Here is an 18,978-nt window from a genome sequence, read left to right on the forward strand (position 1 = left end):
TAGTTATTTCCATGTTTTTAGTGATGGCGGTGTAGATATTTCCATGTTTATACAGATAGCGGTGTAGATATTTCCATGTTTATACAGTTAGCTGTGTAGATATTTCCATCGTTATACTGATGGCGGTGTAGATATTTCCATGTTCGTACAGATGGTGGTGTAGATATTTCCATGTTTATATAGATAACGGTGTAGATATTTCCATGTTTATACAGAAGGCGGTGTAGATATTTCTATGTTTATAGAGATGGCAGTGTAGATATTTCCATGTTTATACAGATAGCGGTGTAGATATTTCCCTGTTTATACAGATAGCTTTGTAGATATATACATCTTTGTACAGATGGCGGTGTAGGTATTTCCATGTTTATAGAGATGGCGGTGTAGATATTTCCATGTTTATAGAGATAGTGGTGTAGTTATTTACATTTTAATAGCATAGCCGTGTAGATATTTCCATGTTTATAGAGATAGAGGTGTAGATATTTCGTTGTTTATACAGACAGCGGTGTAGATATTTCCATGTTTATAGAGATAGCGGTGTAGACATTGCGACGTTTATACAGATAGCGGTGTAGATATTTCCATGTTTATAGAGATGGCGGTGTAGATATTTCCATGTTTATACAGATAGCTCTGTAGATATTTCCATGTTTATACAGATTGCGGTGTAGTTATTTCCATACTAATTGGCATAGCGGCGTAGATATTTCCATGTTTATAGAGACAGAAGTGTAGATATTTCCTTGTTTATACAGATAGCGGTGTACACATTTCCATGTTTATACAGTTAGGTGTGTAGATATTTCCATCTTTATGCAGATGGCGGTGTAGTTATTTCCATGTTCATACAGATGGCGGTGTAGATATTTCCATGTTTATACAGATGACGGTGTAGATATTTCCATGTTTATACAGAAGGCGGTGTAGATATTTCCATGTTTATAGAGATGGCAGTGTAGATATTTCCATGTTTATACAGATGGCGGTGTAGATATTTCCATGTTTATAGAGATGGCGGAGTAGATATTTCCATGTTTATACAGATAGGTGTGTAGATACTTACATCTTTATACAAATGGCGGTGTAGGTTTTTCCATGTTTATATAGATGGCAGTGTAGATATTTCCATCTTTATACAGATGGCAGTGTAGGTATTTTCATGTTTCTAGAGATGGCGGTGTAGCTATTTCCATGTTTATAGAGATAGCGGTGTAGTTATTAACATGTTAATAAGCATAGCGGTGTAGATATTTCCATGATTATAGAGATAGAGGTGTAGATATTTCCTTGTTTATACAGATAGCGGTGTAGATATTTCCATGTTTATAGAGATATCGGTGTAGAGATTGCCACGTTTATACAGATAGCGGTGTAGATATTTCCATGTTTATAGAGATGGCGGTGTAGATATTTGCATGTTTATACAGATAGCTCTGTAGATATTTCCTTGTTTATACAGATGGTGGTGTAGATATTTCCATCCCTATACAGATAGCGGTGTAGATATTTCCATGTTTATACAGATGACGGTGTAGATATTTCCATGTTTGTACAGATGGTGGAGTATATATTTCCTTCTTAATACAGATGGCGGTGCAGATATTTCCATGTTCATAGAGAAGGCGGTGTAGATATTTCCATATTTACAGAGATAGAGGTGTAGATATTTCCTTGTTTATAGAGATAGCGGTGTAGATATTTCCATGATTATACAGATGGCGGTGTAGATATTTCCATCTCCATACAGATGGCGGTGTACATATATCGATGTTCATACAGATGGCGGTGTAGATATTTCCATGTTTTTAGACATGGCGGTGTAGATATTTCCATGTTTATACAGATAGCAGTGTAGATATTTCCATGTTTATACAGTTAGCTGTGTAGATATTTCCATCGTTATACTGATGGCGGTGTAGATATTTCCATGTTCATACTGATGGCAGTGTAGATATTTCCATGTTTGTACAGAAGGCGGTGTAGATATTTCCATGTTTATAGAGATTGCGGTGTAGATATTTCCATGTTTATACAGATAGCGGTGAAGATATTTCCATGTTTGTACAGATAGCTGTGTATATATGTACATCTTTAAGGAAATGGCGGTGTAGATATTTCCATGTTTATACAGATGGCGGTGTAGATATTTCCATGTTTATAGAGATAGCGGTGTAGTTATTTCCATGTTAATAGGCAGAGCGGTGTAGATATTTCCATGTTTATAGAGATGGCGGTGAAGATATTTCCATGTTTTTAGAGATAGCGGTATAGGTATTTCCATGTAAATAGGCATACCGGTGTAGATATTTCCATGTTTATATAGATAGAAGTGTAGATATTTCCTTCTTTATACAGATAGAAGTGTAGATATTTCCTTCTTTATACAGATAGCGGTGTAGATATTTCCATGTTTACAGAGATAGAGGTGTAGATATTTCCTTGTTTATAGAGATAGCGGTGTAGATATTTCCATCTCTATACAGATGGCGGTGTAGATATTTCCATGTTTATGCAGATGGCGGTGTGGATATTTCCATCTTTATACAGATGGCGGTGTAGATATTTCCATGTTCATAGAGATGGCGGTGTAGATATTTCCATGTTTACAGTGATAGCGGTGTAGATATTTCCATGTTTATAGAGATAGCGGTGTAGATATTTCCATGTTTATACAGATGGCGGTGTAGATATTTCCATGTTTATAGAGATAGCGGTGAAGTTATTTCCATGTAAATAGGCATAACGGTGTAGATATTTCCATGTTTATAGAGATAGAGGTGTAGATATTTCGTAGTTTATACAGATAGCGGTGTAGATTTTTGCATGTTTATAGAGATAGCGGTGTAGAAATTGCCACGTTTATACAGATAGCGGTGTAGATATATCCATGTTCATACAGATGGCGGTGTAGATATTTCCATCCTTATAGAAATAGCGGTGTAGATATTTCCATGTTTATATAGATGGCCGTGTAGATATTTCCATGTTTATGGAGATGGCGGTGTAAATATTTCCATGTTTATAGAGATAACGGTGTAGTTATTTCAACGTTAATGGGCATAGTTGTGTAGATATATCCATGTTTATAGAGAGAGAGGTGTAGATGTTTCCTTGTTTATACAGATAGCAGTGTAGATATTTCTATGTGTATAGAGATAGCGGTGTAGACATTTCCAAATTTATACAGATAGCGGTGTAGATATTTAAAGGTTCATACAGATGGTGGTGTAGATATTTCCATCCTTATACAGATAGCGGTGTAGATATTTCCATGTTTATGCAGATGGTGGTGTGGATATTTCCATCTCCCTACAGATGGCGGTGTACATATTTCCATGTTCATACAGATGGCGCTGTTGATATTTCCATGTTTTTAGACATGCCGGTGTACATATATTCAAGTTTATACAGATAGCGATGTAAATATTTCCATGTTTATACAGTTAGCTGTGTAGATATTTCCATCATTATACAGATGGCGGTGTAGATATTTCCATGTTCATACAGATGGCGGTGTCGATATTTCCATCTTTATACAGATGACGGTGTAGATATTTCCATGTTTATACAGAAGGCGGTGTAGATATTTCCATGTTTATAGAGATGGCGGTGTAGATATTTCCATGTTTAGACAGATAGCGGTGTAGATATTTCCATGTTTATACAGATAATTGTGTATATATTTACATCTTCATACAAATGGCAGTGTAGATATTTCCATGTTTATACAGATGGCAGTGTAGATATTTCCATCTTTATACAGATGGCAGTGTAGGTATTTCCATGTATATAGAGATGGCGGTGTAGATATTTCCATGTTTATAGAGATAGCCGTGTAGTTATTTCCATGTCAATAGGCAAAGCGGTGTAGATATTTCCATGTTTATAGAGACAGAGGTGTAGATATTTCCTTGTTTATACAGATAGCGGTGTAGATATTTCCGTGTTTATTGAGATTGCGGTGTAGACATTGCCACGTTCATACTGATAGCGGTGTAGGTATTTCCATGTTTTTAGAGATGGCGGTGTAGATATTTCCATGTTTATACAGATAGCTGTGTAGATATTTCCATCTTTATACAGATGGTTGTGTAGATATTTCCATCCTTATACAGATAGCAGTGTAGATATTTCCATATTTATACAGATGGCGTTGTAGATATTTCCATGTTTATAGAGATGGCGGTGTAGATATTTCCATGTTTATAGAGATAACGGTGTAGTTATTTCAACGTTAATGGGCATAGCGGTGTAGATATATCCATGTTTATAGAGAGAGAGGTGTAGACGTTTCCTTGTTTATACAGATAGCAGTGTAGATATTTCTATGTGTATAGAGATAGCGGTGTAGACATTTCCAAATTTATACAGATAGCGGTGTAGATATTTAAAGGTTCATACCGATGGTGGTGTAGATATTTCCATCCTTATAAAGATAGCGGTGTAGATATTTCCATGTTTATGCAGATGGCGGTGTGGATATTTCCATCTCCCTACAGATGGCGGTGTACATATTTCCATGTTCATACAGATGGCGCTGTTGATATTTCCATGTTTTTAGACATGGCGGTGTACATATATTCAAGTTTATACAGATAGCGGTGTAACTATTTCCATGTTTATACACTTAGCTGTTTAGATATTTCCATCATTATACAGATGGCGGTGTAGATATTTCCATGTTCATACAGATGGCGGTGTCGATATTTCCATCTTTATACAGATGACGGTGTAGATATTTCCATGTTTATACAGAAGGCGGTGTAGATATTTCCATGTTTATAGAGATGGCGGTGTAGATATTTCCATGTTTAAACAGATAGCGGTGTAGATATTTCCATGTTTATACAGATACTTGTGTATATATTTACATCTTTATACAAATGGCGGTGTAGATATTTCCATGTTTATACAGATGGCAGTGTAGATATTTCCATCTTTATACAGATGGCAGTGTAGGTATTTCCATGTATATAGAGATGGCGGTGTAGATATTTCCATGTTTATAGAGATAGCCGTGTAGTTATTTCCATGTCAATAGGCAAAGCGGTGTAGATATTTCCATGTTTATAGAAACAGAGGTGTAGATATTTCCATGTTTATACAGATGGCGGTGTAGATATTTCCATATTTATACAGAGGGCGGTGTAGATATTTCCATGTTCTTACACATGGCGGTGGAGATATTTCCATCTTTATACAGATGGCAGTGTAGATATTTCCATGTTTATAGAGATGGCAGTGTAGATATTTCCATGTTCATACAGATGGCGGTGTAGATATTTCCATCCTTATACAGATAGAGGTGTAGATATTTCCATGTTTATACAGATGACGGTGTAGATATTTCCATCTTTATACAGATGGCGGTGTAGATATTTCGATGTTTATAGAGATAGTGGTGTAGACATTGCCACGTTTATACAGATAGCGGTTTAGATATTTCCTTGTTTATAGAGATGGCGGTGTAGATATTTCCATGTTTATACAGATAGCTGTGTAGATATTTCCACCTTAATATAGATGGTTGTGTAGATATTTCCATCCTTATACAGATAGCGGTGTAGATATTTCCATGTTTATACAGATGGCGGTGTAGATATTTCCATGTTTATAGAGATAACGGTGTATTTATTTCCATATTAGTAGGCATAGTGGTGTAGATATTTCCATGTTTATAGAGACAGAAGTGTAGATATTTCCTTCTTTATACAGATAGCGGTGTAGATATTTCCATGTTTATAGAGATAGCGGTGTAGACATTTCCACATTTATACAGATAGTGGTGTAGATATTTAAAGGTTCATACAGATGGTGGTTTAGATATTTCCATCCTTATACAGATAGCGGTGTAGATATTTCCATGTTTGTACAGATGGTGGAGTAGATATTTCCTTCTCTATACAGATGGCGGTGCAGATATTTCCATGTTCATAGAGAAGGAGGTGTAGATATTTCCATGTTTACAGAGATAGAGGTGTAGATATTTCCTTGTTTATAGAGATAGCGGTGTAGATATTTCCATGATTATACAGATGGCGGTGTAGATATTTCCATCTCTATACAGATGGCGGTGTTCATATATCCATGTTCATACAGATGGCGGTGTAGGTATTTCCATGTTTTTAGACGTGGCGGTGTAGATATTTCCTAGTTTATATAGATAGCGGTGTAGATATTTCCATGTATATACAGTTAGCTGTGCAGATATTTCCAACGTTATACTGATGGCCGTGTAGATATTTCCATGTTCATACTGATGGCAGTGTAGATATTTCCATGTTTGTACAGAAGGCGGTGTAGATATTTCCATGTTAATAGAGATTGCAGTGTAGATATTTGCATGTTTATACAGATAGCGGTGTAGATATTTCCATGTTTGTACAGATAGCTGTGTAGATATGTACATCTTTATAGAAATGGCGGTGTAGATATTTCCATGTTTATACAGATGGCGGTGTAGATATTTACATCTTTATACAGATGGCCGTGTAGGTATTTCCATGTTTATAGAGATGGCGGTGTAGATATTTCCATGTTTATAGAGATAGCGGTGTAGTTATTTCCATGTTAATAGGCATAGCGGTGTAGATATTTCCATGTTTATAGAGATGGCGGTGTAGATATTTCCATGTTTATAGAGATAGCGGTGTAGTTATTTCCATGTAAATAGGCATACAGGTGTAGTTATTTCCATGTTTATAGAGATAGAGGTGTAGATATTTCCTAGTTTATACAGATAGCGGTGTAAATATTTCCATGTTTATAGAGATAGCGGTGTAGACATTGCCACGTTTATACAGATAGCGGTGTAGATATATCCATGTTCATACAGATGGCGGTGGAGATATTTCCATACTTATAGAGATAGCGGTGTAGATATTTCCATGTTTATACAGATGGCCGTGTAGATATTTCCATCTATATGGAGATGGCGGTGTAGATGTTTCCATGTTTATAGAGATAACGGTGTAGTTATTTCAACTTTAATGGGCATAGCGGTGTAGATATTTCCATGTTTATAGAGTGAGAGGTGTAGATGTTTCCTTGTTCATACAGATAGCGGTGTAGATATTTCCATTTGTATAGAGATACAGGTGTAGTTATTTCCATGTAAATAGGCATACCGGTGTAGATATTTCCATGTTTATAGAGATAGAGGTGTACATATTTCCTAGTTTATTCAGATAGCGGTGTAGATATTTCCATGTTTATAGAGATAACGGTGTAGTTATTTCAACGTTAATGGGCATAGCGGTGTAGATATTTCCATGTTTATAGAGAGAGAGGTGTAGATGTTTCCTTGTTTTTACAGATAGCGGTGTAGATATTTCCATGTGTATAGAGATAGCGGTGTAGACATTTCCAAATTTATGCAGATAGCGGTGTAGGTATTTAAAGGTTCATACAGATGGTGGTGTATATATTTCCATCCTTATACAGATAGCGGTGTAGATATTTCCTTGTTTATGCAGATGGCGGTGTGGATATTTCCATCTTTATACAGATGGCGGTGTAGATATTTCCATGTTCATAGAGATGGCGGTGTAGATATTTCCATGTTTAGAGAGATAGCGGTGTAGATATTTCCTTGTTTATAGAGATAGCGGTGTAGATATTTCCATGTTTATACAGATGGCGGTGTAGATATTTCCATCTCCATACAGATGGCGGTGTACATATTTCCATGTTCATACAGATGGCGGTGTAGATATTTCCATGTTTTTAGACATGGCGGTGTAGATATATTCATGTTTATACAAATAGCGGTGTAGATATTTCCATGTTTATACAGTTAGCTGTGTAGATATTTCCATCATTATACAGAAGGCGGTGTAGATATTTCCATGTTCATACAGATGGCGGTGTAGATATTTCCATGTTTATACAGATGATGGTGTAGATATTTCCATGTTTATGCAGAAGGCGGTGTAGATATTTCCATGTTTATAGAGATGGCGGTGAAGTTATTTCCATGTTTGGACAGATAGCCTGTTTAGATATTTCCATGTTAATACAGATAGCTGTGTAGATATTTACATCTTTATACAAATGGCGGTGTATATATTTCCATGTTTATACAGATGGTGGTGTAGATATTTCCATCTTTATACAGATGGCAGTGTAGGTATTTCCATGTATATAGAGATGGCAGTGTAGATATTTCCATGTTTATAGAGATAGCCGTGTAGTTATTTCCATGTTAATTGGCAAAGCGGTGTAGATATTTCCATGTTTATAGAGATAGAGGTGTAGATATTTCCCTGTTTATACAGATAGTGGTGTAGATATTTCCGGGTTTATAGAGATAGCGGTGTAGACATTGCCATGTTTATACTGAAAGCGGTGTAGATATTTCCATGTTTATAGAGATGGCGGTGTAGATATTTCCCTGTTTATAGAGATAACGGTGTAGTTATTTCCATGTTAATAGGCATAGCGGTGTAGATATTTCCATGTTTATAGAGACAGAGCTGTAGATATTTCCTTGTTTATACAGATAGCAGTGTAGATATTTCCATGTTTATAGAGATATCGGTGTAGACATTTCCACTTTTATACAGATAGTGGTGTAGATATTTAAAGGTTCATAAGACGGTGGTGTAGATATTTCCATCCTTATACAGATAGCAGTGTAGATACTTCCATGTTTGTACAGATGACGTTGTAGATATTTCCATCTTTTTACAGATGGCGGTGTAGGTATTTCCATGTTCATATAGATGGCAGTGTAGATATTTCCATGTTTACAGAGATAGAGGTGTAGATATTTCCTTGTTTATAGAGATAGCGGTGCAGATATTTCCATGTTTATACAGATGGCCGTGTAGACATTTCCATCTCTATACAGATGGCGGTGTACATATATCCATGTTCATACAGATGGCGGTGTAGATATTTCCAAGTTTTTAGACATGGCGGTGTAGATATTTCCATGTTTATACAGATAGCGGTGTAGATATTTCCATGTTTATACAGTTAGCTGTGTAGATATTTCCATCGTTATACTGATGGCAGTGTAGATATTTCCATGTTCATACAGATGGCGGTGTATATATTTCCATGTTTATACAGATGACGGTGTAGATATTTCCAAGTTTATACAGAAGGCGGTGTAGATATTTCCATGTTTATAGAGATTGCGGTGTAGATATTTCCATGTTTATACAGATCATGGTGTAGATATTTCCATGTTTATGCAGATAGCTGTGTAGATATGTACATCTTTATACAAATGGCGGTGTAGATATTTCCATGTTTATAGAGATATCGGTGTGGACATTTCCACTTTTTTACAGATAGTTGTGTAGATATTAAAAGGTTCATACAGACGGTGGTGTAGATATTTCCATCGTTATACTGATGGCAGTGTAGATATTTCAATGTTCATAGAGATGGCGGTGTAGATACTTCCATGTTTGTACAGATGACGGTGTAGATATTTCCAAGTTTATACAGAAGGCGGTGTTGATATTTCCATGTTTGTAGAGATTGCGGTGTAGATATGTACATCTTTATAGAAATGGCGGTGTAGATATTTCCATGTTTATACAGATGGCTGTGTAGATATTTCCATCTTTATACAGATGGCGGTGTAGGTATATCCATTTTTATAGAGATGGCGGTGTAGATATTTCCATGTTTATAGAGATAGCGGTGTAGTTATTTCCATGTTATTAGGCATAGCAGTGAAGAAATTTCCATGTTTATAGAGATGGCGGTGTAGATATTTCCATGTTTATAGAGATTGCGGTGTAGTTATTTCCATGTAAATAGGCATACCGGTGTAGATATTTCCATGTTTATAGAGATAGAGGTGTAGATATTTCCTAGTTTATACAGATAGTGGTGTAGATATTTCCATGTTTATAGAGATATTGGTGTAGACGTTTCCACGTTTATACACATAGCGGTGTAGATATATCCACGTTCATACAGATGGCGGTGTAGATATTTCCATCCTTATAGAGACAGCGGTGTAGATATTTCCATGTTTATACAGATGGCGGTGTAGATATTTCCATGTTTATACAGATGGCGGTGGGGTTATTTCCATATTTATGGAGATGGCGGTGTAGATATTTCCATGTTTGTAGAGATAACGGTGTAGTTATTTCAACGTTAATGGGCATAGCGGTGTAGATATTTCCATGTTTATAGAGAGAGAGGTGTAGATGTTTCCTTGTTTATACAGATAGCGGTGTAGATATTTCCATGTGTATAGAGATAGAGGTGTAGACATTTCCAAATTTATACAGATAGCGGTGTAGATATTTAAAGGTTCATACAGATGGTGGTGTAGATATTTCCATCCTTATACAGATAGCGGTGTAGATATTTCCATGTTTATGCAGATGGCGTTGTGGATATTTCCATCTTTATACAGATGGCAGTGTAGATATTTCCATGTTCATAGAGATGGCGGTGTAGATATTTCCATGTTTACAGAGATAGCGGTGTAGATATTTCCTTGTTTATAGAGAAGCGGTGTAGATATTTCCATGTTTATACAGATGGCGGTGTAGATATTTCCATCCTTATACAGATGGCGGTGTACGTATTTCCAAGTTCATAGAGATGGCGGTGTAGATATTTTCATGTTTTTAGACATGGCGGTGTAGATATATTCATGTTTATACAGATAGCGGTGTAGATATTTCCATGTTTATATAGTTATCTGTGTAGATATTTCCAGCATTATACAGATGACGGTGTAGATATTTCCATGTTCATACAGATGGCGGTGTAGATATTTCCATCTTTATAAAGATGACGGTGTAGATATTTCCATGTTTGTACGGAAGGCGGTGTAGATATTTTCATGTTTATAGAGATGGCGGTGTAGATATTTCCATGTTTAGACAGATACCGGTGTAGATATTTCCATGTTTATACAGATAGCTGTGTATATATTTACATCTTTATACAAATGGCGGTGTAGATGTTTCCACGTTTATACAGATGGCGGTGTAGATATTTCCATCTTTATACAGATGGCAGTGAAGGTATTTCCACGTATATAGAGATGGCGGTGTAGATATTTCCATGTTTATAGAGATAGCCGTGTAGTTATTTCCATGTTAATAGGCAAAGCGGCGCAGATATTTCCATGTTTATAGAGATAGAGGTGTAGATATTTCCTTGTTTACACAGATAGCGGTGTAGATATTTCTGTGTTTATAGAGATAGCGGTGTAGACATTGCCACGTTTATACTGATAGCGGTGTAGATATTTCCATGCTTATAGAGATGGCGGTGTAGATATTTCCATGTTTATACAGATAGCTGTGTAGATATTTCCATCTATATACAGATGGTTGTGTAGATATTTCCATCCTTCTACAGATAGCGGTGTAGATATTTCCATGTTTATACAGATGGCGGTGTAGATATTTCCATGTTTATAGAGATGGCGGTGTACATATTTCCATGTTTATAGAGATAACGGTGTAGTTATTTCCATGTTAATAGGCATGGCGGTGTAGATATTTCCATGTTTATAGAGACAGAGCTGTAGATATTTCCTTGTTTATACAGATAGCGGTGTAGATATTTCCATGTTTATAGAGATATCGGTGTAGACATTTCCACTTTTATACAGATAGTGGTTTAGGTATTTAAAGGTACATACAGACGGTGGTTTAGATATTTCCATCCTTATACAGATAGCAGTGTAGATATTTCCATGTTTAGGCAGATGGCGGTGTTGATATTTCCATCTTTATACAGATGGTGGTGTAGATATTTCCATGTTCATAGAGATGGCGGTGTAGATATTTCCATGTTTACAGAGATAGCGGTGTAGATATTTCCATGTTTATAGAGATAGCGGTGTAGATATTTCCATGTTTATACAGATGGCGGTGTAGATATTTCCATGTTTATAGAGATAGCGGTGTAGTTATTTCCATGTAAATAGGCATACCGGTGTAGATATTTCCATGTTTATAGGGATTGAGGTGTAGATATTTCGTAGTTTATACAGATAGCGGTGTAGATATTTCCATGTTTATAGAGATAGCGGTGTAGACATTGCCACGTTTATACAGATTGCGGTGTAGATATATCCATGTTCATACAGATGGCGGTGTAGATATTTCCATGTTTATAGAGATAGAGTTGTGGATATTTCCTTGTTTATACAGATAGCGGTGTAGATATTTCCATGTTTATAGAGATAGCGGTTTAGACATTGCCACGTTTATACAGATAGCGGGGTAGATATTTCCATGTTTATAGAGATGGCGGTGTAGATATTTCCATGTTTATACAGATAGCTCTGTAGATATTTACATTTTTATACAAATGGCGTTGTAGGTTTTTCCATGTTTATATAGATGGCAGTGTAGATATTTCCATCTTTATACAAATGGTGGTGTAGGTATTTTCATGTTTATAGAGATGTCGGTGTAGCTATTTCCATGTTTATAGAGATAGCGGTGTAGTTATTTACATGTTAATAGGCATAGCGGTGTAGATATTTCCATGTTTATAGAGATAGAGGTGTAGATATTTCCTTGTTTATACTGATAGCGGTGTAGATATTTCCATGTTTATAGAGATAGTGGTGTAGACATTGCCACGTTTATACAGATAGCGGTTTAGATATTTCCTTGTTTATAGAGATGTCGGTGTAGATATTTCCATGTTTATACAGATAGCTGTGTAGATATTTCCACCTTAATACAGATGGTGGTGTAGATATTTCCATCCTTATACAGATAGCAGTGTAGATATTTCCATGTTTATACAGATGGCGGTGTAGATATTTCCATGTTTATAGAGATAACGGTGTATTTATTTCCATATTAGTAGGCATAGTGGTGTAGATATTTCCATGTTTATAGAGACAGAAGTGGAGATATTTCCTTCTTTATACAGATAGCGGTGTAGATATTTCCATGTTTATAGAGATAGCGGTGTAGACATTTCCACATTTATACAGATAGTGGTGTAGATATTTAAAGGTTCATACAGATGGTGGTTTAGATATTTCCATCCTTATACAGATAGCGGTGTAGATATTTCAATGTTTGTACAGATGGCGGAGTAGATATTTCCTTCTCTATACAGATGGCGGTGCAGATATTTCCATGTTCATAGAGAAGGCGGTGTAGATATTTCCATGTTTACAGAGATAGAGGTGTAGATATTTCCTTGTTTACAGAGATAGCGGTGTAGATATTTCCATGATTATACAGATGGCGGTGTAGATATTTCCATCTCTATACAGATGGCGGTGTTCATATATCCATGTTCATACAGATGGCGGTGTAGGTATTTCCATGTTTTTAGACGTGGCGGTGTAGATATTTCCTAGTTTATATAGATAGCGGTGTAGATATTTCCATGTATATACAGTTAGCTGTGCAGATATTTCCATCGTTATACTGATGGCCGTGTAGATATTTCCATGTTCATACTGATGGCAGTGTAGATATTTCCATGTTTGTACAGAAGGCGGTGTAGATATTTCCATGTTAATAGAGATTGCGGTGTAGATATTTGCATGTTTATACAAATAGCGGTGTAGATATTTCCATGTTTGTACAGATAGCTGTGTAGATATGTACATCTTTATAGAAATGGCGGTGTAGATATTTCCATGTTTATACAGATGGCGGTGTAGATATTTACATCTTTATACAGATGGCCGTGTAGGTATTTCCATGTTTATAGAGATGGCGGTGTAGATATTTCCATGTTTATAGAGATAGCGGTGTAGTTATTTCCATGTTAATAGGCATAGCGGTGTAGATATTTCCATGTTTATAGAGATGGCGGTGTAGATATTTCCATGTTTATAGAGATAGCGGTGTAGTTATTTCCATGTAAATAGGCATACCGGTGTAGTTATTTCCATGTTTATAGAGATAGAGGTGTAGATATTTCCTAGTTTATACAGATAGCGGTGTAAATATTTCCATGTTTATAGAGATAGCGGTGTAGACATTGCCACGTTTATACAGATAGCGGTGTAGATATATCCATGTTCATACAGATGGCGGTGGAGATATTTCCATACTTATAGAGATAGCGGTGTAGATATTTCCATGTTTATACAGATGGCCGTGTAGATATTTCCATCTATATGGAGATGGCGGTGTAGATGTTTCCATGTTTATAGAGATAACGGTGTAGTTATTTCAACTTTAATGGGCATAGCGGTGTAGATATTTCCATGTTTATAGAGTGAGAGGTGTAGATGTTTCCTTGTTCATACAGATAGCGGTGTAGATATTTCCATGTGTATAGAGATACAGGTGTAGTTATTTCCATGTAAATAGGCATACCGGTGTAGATATTTCCATGTTTATAGAGATAGAGGTGTAGATATTTCCTAGTTTATTCAGATAGCGGTGTAGATATTTCCATGTTTATAGAGATAACCGTGTAGTGATTTCAACGTTAATGGGCATAGCGGTGTAGATATTTCCATGTTTATAGAGAGAGAGGTGTAGATGTTTCCTTGTTTTTACAGATAGCGGTGTAGATATTTCCATGTGTATAGAGATAGAGGTGTAGATATTTCCTCGTTTATACAGATAGCGGTGTAGATATTTCCATGTTAATAGAGATAGAGGTGTAGATATTTCCTTGTTTATACAGATAGCGGTGTAGATATTTCCATGTTTATAGAAATAGCGGTGTAGACATTGCGACGTTTATACAGATAGCGGTGTAGATATTTCCATGTTTATAGAGATGGCGGTGTAGATATTTCCATATTTATACAGATAGCTCTGTAGATAATTCCATGTTTATACAGATGGCGGTGTAGATATTTCCATGTTTATAGAGATGGCGGTGTAGATATTTCCAGGTTTATAGAGATAACGGTGAAGTTATTTCCATACTAATAGGCATAGCGGTGTAGATATTTCCAGGTTTATAGAGACAGAAGTGTAGATATTTCCTTGTTTATACAGATAGCGGTGTAGATATTTCCATGTTTATACAGTTAGGTGTGTAGATATTTCCATCGTTATGCAGATGGCGGTGTAGATATTTCCATGTTCATACAGATGGCGTTGTAGATATTTCCATGTTTATACAGATGACGGTGTAGATATTTCCATGTTTATACAGAAGGCGGTGTGGATATTTCCATGTTTATAGAGATGGCAGTGTGGATATTTCCATGTTTATACAGATAGCGGTGTAGATATTTCCATGTTTACACAGATAGCTGTGTAGATATTTACATCTTTATACATATGGCGGTGTAGGTTTTTCCATGTTTATATAGATGGCAGTGTAGATATTTCCATCTTTATACAGATGGCGGTGTAGATATTTCCATGTTTATAGAGATGGCGGTGTAGATATTTCCATGTTTATAGAGATAGAGGTGTAGATATTTCCTTGTTTATACAGATAGCGGTGTTGATCTTTCCATGTTTATAGAGATAGCGGTGTAGACATTGCCACGTTTATACAGATAGCGGGGTTGATATTTCCATGTTTATAGTGATGGCGGTGTAGATATTTCCATGTTTATACAGATAGCTGTTTAGATATTTACATCTTTATACAAATGGCGGAGTAGGATTTTCCATGTTTATATAGATGGCAGTGTAGATATTTCCATCTTTATACAGATGGCGGTGTAGGTATTTTCATGTTTATAGAGACGGCGGTGTAGCTATTTCCATGTTTATAGAGATAGCGGTGTAGTTATTTCCATGTTAATTGGCATAGCGGTGTAGATATTTCCATGTTTATAGAGATAGAGGTGTAGATATTTCCTTGTTTATACAGATAGCGGTGTAGATATTTCCATGTTTATAGAGATAGCGGTGTAGACATTGCTACGTTTATACAGATAGCGGGGTAGATATTTCCATGTTTATAGAGATGGCGGTGTAGATATTTCCATGTTTATACAGATAGCTCTGTAGATATTTCCATCTTTATACAGGTGGTGGTGTAGATATTTCCATCCTTATACAGATGGCGGTGTAGATATTTCCATGTTTATACAGATGGCGGTGTAGATATTCCCATGTTTATAGAGATGGCGGAGTAGATATTTCCATGTTTATACAGATAGCTGTGTAGATATTTACATATTTATACAAATGGCGGTGTAGGATTTTCCATGTTTATATAGATGGCAGTGTAGATATTTCCATCTTTATACAGATGGCGGTGTAAATATTTCCGTCCCTATACAGATAGCGGTGTAGATATTTCCATGTTTATACAGATGGCGGTGTAGATATTTCCATGTTTATAGAGATAACGGTGTAGACATTTCCACATTTATACAGATAGTGGTGTAGCTATTTAAAGGTTCATACAGATGGTGGTTCACATATTTCCATCCTTATACAGATAGCGGTGTAGATATTTCCATGTTTGTAAAGATGGCGGAGTAGATATTTCCTTCTTTATACAGATGGCGGTGTAGATATTTACATGTTTGTACAGATAGCGGTGTAGATATTTACATGTTTATACAGATAGCGGTGTAGATATTTACATGTTTGTACAGATTGCTGTGTAGATATGTACATCTTTATAGAAATGGCGGTGTAGATATTTCCATGTTTATACAGATGGCGGTGTAGATATTTCCATGTTTATAGAGATAGCGGTGTAGTTATTTCCATGTTAATAGGCATAGCGGTGTAGATATTTCCATGTTTATAGAGATGGTGGTGAAGATATTTCCATGTTTATAGAGATAGCGGTGTAGTTATTTCCATGTAAATAGGCATACCGGTGTAGATATTTACATGTTTATATAGATAGAGGTGTAGATATTTCCTAGTTTATACAGATAGCGGTGTAGATATTTCCATGTTTATAGAGATAGCGGTGTAGACATTGCCACGTTTATACAGATAGCGGTGTAGATATATCCATGTTCATACAGATGGCGGTGGAGATATTTCCATCCTTATAGAGATAGCGGTGTAGATATTTCCATGTTTATACAGATGGCCGTGTAGATATTTCCATGTATATGGAGATGGCGGTGTAGATGTTTCCATGTTTATAGAGATAACGGTGTAGTTATTTCAACGATAACGGGCATAGCGGTGCAGATATTTCCATGTTTATAGAGAGAGAGGTGTAGATGTTTCCTTGTTTATACAGATAGCGGTGTAGATATTTCCATGTGTATAGAGATAGCGGTGTAGACATTTTTAAATTTATACAGATGGCTGTGTAGATATTTAAAGGTTCTTACTGATGGTGGTGTAGACATTTCCATCCTTATACAGATAGCGGTGTAGATATTTGCATGTTTATGCAGATGGCGGTGTGGATATTTCCATCTTTACACAGATAGCGGTGAAGATATTTCCATGTCCATAGAGATGGCGGTGTAGATATTTCCATGTTTACAGAGATAGCGGTATAGATATTTCCTTGTTTATAGAGATAGCGGTGTAGATATTTCCATGTTTATACAGATGGCGGTGTAGATATTTCCATCTCCATACAGATGGCGGTGTACATATTTCCAGGTTCATTCAGATGGCGGTGTAGATATTTCCATGTTTTTAGACATGGCGGTGTAGATATATTCATGTTTATACAGATTGTGGTGTAGATATTTCCATGTTTATACAGTTAGCTGTGTAGATATTTCCATCATTATACAGATGGCGATGTAGATATTTCCATGTTCATACAGATGGCGGTGTAGATATTTCCATGTTTATACAGAAGGCGGTGTAGATATTTCCATGTTTATAGAGATGGCAGTGTAGATATTTCCATGTTTAGACAGATAGCGGTGTAGATATTTCCATGTTTATACAGTTAGCTGTGTAGATATTTCCATCGTTATACTGATGGCGGTGTAGATATTTCCATGTTCGTACAGATGGTGGTGTAGATATTTCCATGTTTATATAGATAACGGTGTAGATATTTCCATGTTTATACAGAAGGCGGTGTAGATATTTCTATGTTTATAGAGATGGCAGTGTAGATATTTCCATGTTTATACAGATAGCGGTGTAGATATTTCCCTGTTTATACAGATAGCTTTGTAGATATATACATCTTTATACAAATGGCGGTGTAGGTTTTTCCATGTTTATATAGATGGCAGTGTAGATATTTCCATCTTTGTACAGATGGCGGTGTAGGTATTTCCATGTTTATAGAGATGGCGGTGTAGATATTTCCATGTTTATAGAGATAGTGGTGTAGTTATTTACATTTTAATAGCATAGCCGTGTAGATATTTCCATGTTTATAGAGATAGAGGTGTAGATATTTCGTTGTTTATACAGACAGCGGTGTAGATAATTCCATGTTTATAGAGATAGCGGTGTAGACATTGCGACGTTTATACAGATAGCGGTGTAGATATTTCCATGTTTATAGAGATGGCGGTGTAGATATTTCCATGTTTATACAGATAGCTCTGTAGATATTTCCATGTTTATACAGATTGCGGTGTAGTTATTTCCATACTAATTGGCATAGCGGCGTAGATATTTCCATGTTTATAGAGACAGAAGTGTAGATATTTCCTTGTTTATACAGATAGCGGTGTACACATTTCCATGTTTATACAGTTAGGTGTGTAGATATTTCCATCTTTATGCAGATGGCGGTGTAGTTATTTCCATGTTCATACAGATGGCGGTGTAGATATTTCCATGTTTATACAGATGACGGTGTAGATATTTCCATGTTTATACAGAAGGCGGTGTAGATATTTCCATGTTTATAGAGATGGCAGTGTAGATATTTCCATGTTTATATAGATGGCGGTGTAGATATTTCCATGTTTATAGAGATGGCGGAGTAGATATTTCCATGTTTATACAGATAGGTGTGTAGATACTTACATCTTTATACAAATGGCGGTGTAGGTTTTTCCATGTTTATATAGATGGCAGTGTAGATATTTCCATCTTTATACAGATGGCAGTGTAGGTATTTTCATGTTTCTAGAGATGGCGGTGTAGCTATTTCCATGTTTATAGAGATAGCGGTGTAGTT

Source organism: Gorilla gorilla, chromosome 11 (assembly GCF_029281585.2).
Source record: "Gorilla gorilla gorilla isolate KB3781 chromosome 11, NHGRI_mGorGor1-v2.1_pri, whole genome shotgun sequence".
In the NCBI taxonomy this organism is placed as follows: domain Eukaryota; kingdom Metazoa; phylum Chordata; class Mammalia; order Primates; family Hominidae; genus Gorilla; species Gorilla gorilla.